The following is a 7,729-nucleotide window of genomic DNA, read 5'->3' as shown; positions in this document are numbered from 1 at the left end:
GGAAGATGAAATATATTCTTATATTGCATCATGTAAATAGCTATGACAACAAAACAGAATGGATGAAAAAGCTCAAGAATCCCAAGACGCGAGACATAGCGTACACACTCATAGGGCTACATGAACTAAGTTCTTGTTGTTTAACTCGTGGAAGCATCTAGTCTTCTTCACCAAGCTTGAATTGAGACTGGCGAGAAAGAGCTCTAGTAATTCTGGAGTCTAAACTGTTGACTCTGTGCGCAAACATGCCTGATTTTGAGTGATTTTTGACTACTCAGCTGGTGAACTCTGACCTGTTTCATAGTGAGCAGCTGAGTATCCGGGCTGTTAGTGGTCTGTTTCCTTACACAGAAGTGAAGCTAGTAGTAAGTTACTCATTCCATTATTGTAGAGGGGCACTGAGTCTTACAAGATTAGAGAATATCAAGCACAACCTGATATAACAAAAATAGACAAATTATTTGAACAGAGTCACTACAGGGCTGTGCTGTATTAATCTGACTTGGGACACATTAAGGTCTCATGGTCCAGAGACATTTAAACATGCCTACGATACTCAATTCTTGCTCGCACGTAAGACAATATTGCCCATAATGTATTCAATACTATCATTGGATCGGACAAATCTCTACGTTTTCTAAGATGTCACGTTTTGACGATTTATTGTCATGTGGGTGAACAGAACTGCAGTATTATGCTAGCGAAAAGAGACAGAATGATATCGGAACTGCGAAGGTCTCGAAAAAACGAAGGCTCTGGTTTCTCGATGATCTTCATGTTTATTAATAGCGTGTATATCGTGTGATCCGGGGTCGACATGAACTGCCCCGCTTCCTCTGGAATGTGCAGGTAAAATAAAAAGTGGAATTGGAGTTTTCTACGTACGCCTATCTTCTAGGCTGTATAAAGAGAGATCACAAGGGAAGAGGGAGCATCTCTTTCGACCGTTGTCATTTGCGCAAAGATGAGGAAGACACTCAGGAGATGGCATTTTAGAAACGCTAGCTTTTAATCCGGACCTTAGTATAATGACCGTCGCTCAATAGTGAAGCGATTATACGATGATTAGAAAATCATTAAAACCGAAGTATTTCTAAACCGAGTTAGTATACAGTTCTAATGACGAGTATATGTGCATTGTCTCAGAGAATTTCCTTAGTATCTTGACGCTTTTGAACGACTCTTGGGCTGATTGTGATGTTGTCGGCACCACATAGCTAATGTTAGCTCTATCCGAAGTTGAAGACTCGATCGGTTACTGCGACCTGAACGTCACAAGACGCGCACACCCACTCGCCTCTAAGCACGATTCTTTTTGTGAAAGACCAACTTGCCCAGAAGATTTGATGAGAGCATCAGATCCAAAGTAAGACTATATTTATAGATGTATTGTATTTTTGGACCGATAATATTTATAGTGGACATAATGATGATAACGCGCATTTTGTCCGACGCATTCATTAGCGGCCATGTCTTGTCTGAGACTGGACCGAAGAACTGTATGTATTCTAAGTAGCGAGTTAAATTTATAAATCTATGCTCAGCGGCTCTGCAATAATAACTAATGCATCTTTCATTGCTGTCGCACCTGTATGTTTTTAGTCAGAGTTACGTTTATTTATTTGAATTGATGTATTTAGTGTTGCCTTCAGAAGACCTGGTGCGACCGAGTAGAATGCATTGAATGTTTTGCTCGACGATCACACTTGGTAAGCGCACGTATGTTGGCTGCTAATATACTGCTCCATTTATTCGAAGAAAAACTATAATAGACATTGTGTATAGATGTTATGGCGATGTCAGCATGATAACGTATATCAAGGATCGTCTATCTTATATGTCTTTTGGCTGTGTATTGTCATAGATCGACTAACATGTTGGCTGCGATAAGTGCGGTGGGATTTAGAGGTATGTGGTTACGCTGAAATCGTTTTAATGCTATATCTTGTGTTTTTCAGCTGTAAAACTATATAAAAATTGACTTTAGAGTGGATTCACAAGATGTTGGGCTTTACAACCTCTCTCCTGTATCGACAACAGGTCAGTGTTAGTTTTGTCAGATATAGTGTTGAAAAGATGAGTCATTAGGTATTTTGACGACTCTGGTCCTTGTACTTATTCTGGATAGTTCGGCCTATTTGAGATTGCATGCTGCCGTGTTAGTGTCGTGATTTAATACTTGAATATGACACATTGTAGAAAAGCAGTATGCTGATATTACACACTAAATATTTATCAAGCGTATCTTAATGAAGTTTGATTTCTCTTGGATAGTGGCTTTATTACGATATACATTATTTAAGTAATTATATTTGGTCGAATTCTGTGAGAATAGTCTACTGTGGATGGTAAGAAGAACATGGTGGATGGTAGAAAGTGGTGTATATCTAGGCACATAACGTGAGATTAGTCATAGTAGGAATTTTTAGGCCATATTGTGTCTTCCTGTACAACTATTTTAAAAGATCTAGAATTGAATGGCTGGACTCAGATAAAGGGGTGTTCTTTCATTCTGGCTGTCTTGGACTATTGTGATTAAAATATATTGGTAGACTGCGAAGTAATTACAGTTGTGAGGCTATGCTAGGTCGTATGCTCAAGTGCTTCTGTATCACGTGGAGAGGGTAGTTGTCGTACGTCAAGGATCGTGGAGTTTGGAGGAGATTAGAGGTTACTGAACTGAGTCTCGTATATCTTGCATCTGAGCAGATGAAGGAGCAACATCTGTCATGAACTATGAACGCTGGAGCGAAAGTCTGTGACGATCTGGAGGAAAAATAAGAAAAATATGTCACACTACGGCTGAATGTGTATGTAATAATGAAGTTCTACATATAATTACTGTCATAAGAAGTTTATGTCTCCTACCTTAACCTTCATTGGAAAAAAAACAATAAGAACAGTTTGCTAATCAAGGGGGATGCTGTTCCGGGCATTAGCTTTTGTGTCTCCAATTAAACTGCTCGTGCTAAAGTTCTGATCGTTACAATATGGCAATTTTATTGGTTACTTATTGGATGAGAAATAAGACAACCTTCTATGTCTTTTATTAGAGACAGTTGGAAGATTTTTGGTACTATAGAGGGTTAAGGACCGTATAGGAAATAAATTATCTAAATAATTAAAAAGGTAAAGACCACCTAATTGTTTCTGACACAGGCACTTTTCATGACAGGGTTCACAGATTTCAGAAAATTTTACCTCTGTCTGAGGGTCATGTTTATAAGGCACAGTAGAAGCTATGAAGAAACCGACACTGCCTACGTCTTCCTCTGGGTGTTCTGTACGTCATCACGTTTCAATGAAATCGATGGGACGTTCACAGCCATTATAAATGACAAAAATGTACAGAGACCCCCTTTCTCAACGTGCGCCTCAGAGTGAAGGCATCATCGGACCTGCCTCGTTCCAAATCGTTTTCTAACCAGCAATATTTCTCCGGTCATGTTTTCAGTCGTTATAGTTGTTAAAAACTCATAATGTAGTGAATTTGAACCGTTTTATATCAATTTATAATCCGTTTAGTGCGATTCTGAGGAATTTATTTGTCGTGCACTCTGAAAGTTTGGACACGTTTTAGGGTCGTCGTGTTGGTGGTGGACATTTCGAAGGACAGAGGACATCTATCGACCAAAAGACGTTTATAAATAGAAAGGATACATTGCCCAAGAATCTGATGGAAGAACAGCTCAAAGTAAGCAATATTTAATATGAAATAAAGTCGTGTTCTGTCGAAATATTTTAAACGCATATTTCGCCATTTTGTTTGGTATAAGCTTCACTTGGCCAACCCTGTATTAGAAAAGTAAGGATAATTTTAAAAATGTATCAGCAGGTTGCATTAAGAACATAAATTTGTCTTTCGATTGCTGTCAACCCTGTATTTTTTAGTCAAGTATATGATTAGCTTTCAATTAAACTAGATCACTCTGATAGATGACGTCAGACATATTGAGGCTTGATTTCCTAGTTTTTATTTTGTGTAACACGGTTTTTTGATGGCTAAATATGCACCTTTGTCGAACAAACTGTATATGTATATTGTAAAATGATGTTACAGGAGTGTCATCGAAGAATTCTGAGAAGGTTAGTGAAAAAATTAATATATTTTGGCGGTGATTACGTTATATACGCTCTTTGGCGTGAATCGATGCTCTTGTAACGTTGTCACATGTGGTATGCTAACTTATCGATTTTATGTGTTTTTCGCTGAAAAAACGCTTAGAAAAATCTGAATAATGGTCTGAAATATCACAAGAACTGGGTCTTTCCATTGCTATGCTTTGTCTATTTTTATGAAATGTTTATGATTGAGTAAATTGGTCATACACGTTGCCTTATCTAGTAATTCTAGTCGTTTGTGATGGTGGGGTGACATTGTAAACTGTGATTTCTACCTGAAATATGACTTTTTTTCTAAACAAAAACTATCCTATACATGAATATTGTATTCAGACTGTAATCTGAAGAGGTTTTTTCTTGGTTAGTGGATTCAATATCTTAGTTGAGCCGAATTGGTGATAGCACCTGAAGGAGTAAGAAACTGATGGAGTTAGAATAGTGGTGTATTTTGCTAACGTGTTTTAGCTAATAGTTTTACATATTTTGTCTTCCCTGTAACACATTTTAAAAATCTGAAATGGTGGCTTTATTACACAGATCTGTATCTTCATCTGGTGTCTTGGACTTGTGATTTAATGATATTTAGATGCTACTACTTACTTGTGAAGCTATGCTAGTCTGCTAATTAGTGTGTGGGGGGTGTGGGGGGTGCTCCCGGATCCGGGGTAGAGGCTCGTGAAGGTTAATCAATATCATTGTACCATAAACAGAGAAAACAGAGAGACAGAGTGAATGACATCTCCATATTAAGTTAACTAGCCTTTTACTGAACAGATGATAGTGTCATGACGTTGGCCTGTGGGTAAGGTTTATGACCCCATAAATACTTTTCTCTTTCCTTCTCTTCTGACTCTACCGAAGGACTCTTGAAAAGCTTTGTTAAACATAGAGAGTCTGGGAACATCAAAAGGTGGGGGGAAAGGACCATATTTCGGTAATCCAACCAGTTGAAAATATGCATTGGTACTACAATGAATATGATGCCAGATCAGTTGGCGTCTGAGACATTATGACTGATGACAGGACGACATAAACTGTATCTAGGAAAGTCTACAATTTAGTTATCAGATTCACATGTAATTGTTGTGCAATTTAAATGTTTAAATATGAAACTACTTGTGAAAAGATTAAATGTAATTTTAGCTTCCAAATGGAGAATTGGGTTTTCATAATGTTAAAGCTCTGTTCACTCAGTGGCCCGCATGTAAAGAGACATTGGTTATAAACTATGATACACGCCCTTCTCTCCCCTCCTATATAAAGCCCTTGACGAAAATGTACCTTTCTGTTCGCGGACGTGAGGACGACGGTCCCACGTTAAAGGGCTCAGATAATAACCTAACAGAATATAGCATGAGCTTAAATAATGGCAACTTGGTATGAACTTTGAACTCTTATTCACTTCAGAAGTGATACCTCCTAGCCATTGAGTTAGCCGCAGCCACGGTAAACGTGGGCTAGGAAAGGATGGACGACGTATCCAGTCTAACACACAACGACGATACTACACACGTATCCAGTTTACCACCAGAGACATTCTTCCGAGGACAGGAAGATCTCTGTTGGGCAACACGGCCTTCCATCTACGACCAACCTATTGAAGCGCAGCTCAGAGTAAATATTCCTTGCGTTTTCCTTTTCCAAATGGGCGGTTATGTAGAATGCATAGGATTCTGTATTTACGATAGCATGGCTCACGAGGTCCCATTGAGACTCAAAACCTTTGTTCTTAGTCTTCCCTCGCTTTCATTCAAACCCAACCCCTCTCTTTGTGTAACAGCCGTCATATCGTTTCCGTCCACCAGGACGTTTTTCATGTATTAAATAATTAGTAATCAATGTACTATCCATTTCTGTGTTTTTTATTTAATTCTGTGTGATTATTTAGCTATTTAGTAAATTAATAATTAAACCAAATTTTGTATTGCTGATTCAGCTTGTTAGCCAGGGTTCGTGAAGATAACCAAGAATTCTACGACGTTCAGATGAGACTGAATAAGGTGACAATTGATTCACGACTTCCGCCGAAGTCAGCCCCTCTCCTTGTTCGGGCGGCGTTCGGCGGTCGACGTCACTGGCCTTCTAGCCATCGCCGATCCACTTTTCATTTTCCATTTGTTTTGTCTTTGTCTTACACACCTGGTTTCAATTCCCCAATTACCTGTTCATTATTTAACCCTCTGTTCCGCCATGTGTGTTTGTGAGTGTTTATCTGTTCATGTATGCGCACGTGAAGCTGGTTACGCTGGGTTATGTTAAACCATTATTTGTATTTCGTGTTAGTTTGTGCCGTCTGCTTTTGGGTCGCCAAATAAAAGGCTACTAACTATCTGCTCTCCTGTGCCTGACTTCCTACAGCCCTTAACGCACACCATTACATGATGTAAAGATGACTAGGTCTTTAAAAACTTCTTAAGGCTAGGGGGCACTATTTTCACGTCCGGATGAAAAGTGTGCCCAAAGTAAACTGCCTGCTACTTAGGTCCAGAAGCTTGGATATGCATATAATTGGTAGATTTGGATAGAAAACACTCTCAAGTTTAAAACTGTTAGAATTATGTTTGTGAGTATAACATAACTTATTTGGCAGGCGAAACCCCGAGGACAAACCATCCAGGAACTTTTTTCTTTGAGGTCACTCTCTTTTCAATTAGTTTTTATGTGGATCTAGATTTCTAAGGCACTTGCTTGCAGTTCCACTAGATGCCAACAGTCTTTATAAATTGGTTGATGTTTTTCCTTTGAGTAATGAAGAAGTATGGCTGTTCAGAACGAAGGTCGAGTCTAGTGTACTGTTGTGGTTGGGGCGCACGACCTGAAATCTCGCTCCACTTTGTTTTCGTCCTGTATTGAACACAGTTTATCCCGTCTTAAATTTTATCGATTATTTACGGAAAAAAATACCTAAAGTTGGATTAGGAAAGTTGTTTGAAATGTTTGGACAGCGTTTACAGGTAACTTATTAGATACTTTGTAGTCATGTTGCGCGAGTTGGAACAGGTGTATTTTCTGAATGAAACGCACCAAATAAATGGACATTTTGGGGGTGTAACGACATAATTTATCRAATAAAAGGACCATTTGTGATGTTTAATGGACATATTGGAGTGCCAACAGAAGAAGATCTTCAAAGGTAAGGCATGAATTATATCGTTATTTCTGACTTTTGTGTCACGCCTGGCGGGTTGAATTATGATTTTCATGTGTTGGTATGCTGGGCGCTGTCCTCAGATAATAGCATGGTTTGCTTTCGCTGTAAAGCCTTTTTGAAATCTGACACTGTGGCTGGATTAACCAGAAGTTCATCTTTAAACCAATGTATAATACTTGTATGATTTATGAATTAATATTATGAGTATTTCTGTTTTTAAATTTGCGCGCATGCCTATTTCACTGGGTGTTGTCAAATCAATCCGTTAATGGGGATTGGTGCGGCGAAGGGATCACTAAGAAGTTAAGAGTGTATTCGGAAGATAAAGCTCTATAAACATTCTTTCGTGGTGCGGCCGACTCTTCTAGTTAATTATTTCATGATTAGTTTAATCAGGTAATTTAATTACAGAGAACATTATTCTATATGAATAGCGATGTAGCATCCATCGCTTCA

Source organism: Salvelinus sp. IW2-2015, linkage group LG1 (assembly GCF_002910315.2).
Source record: "Salvelinus sp. IW2-2015 linkage group LG1, ASM291031v2, whole genome shotgun sequence".
Lineage (NCBI taxonomy): Eukaryota > Metazoa > Chordata > Actinopteri > Salmoniformes > Salmonidae > Salvelinus > Salvelinus sp. IW2-2015.
Note: the sequence above shows the minus strand (reverse complement) of the source record.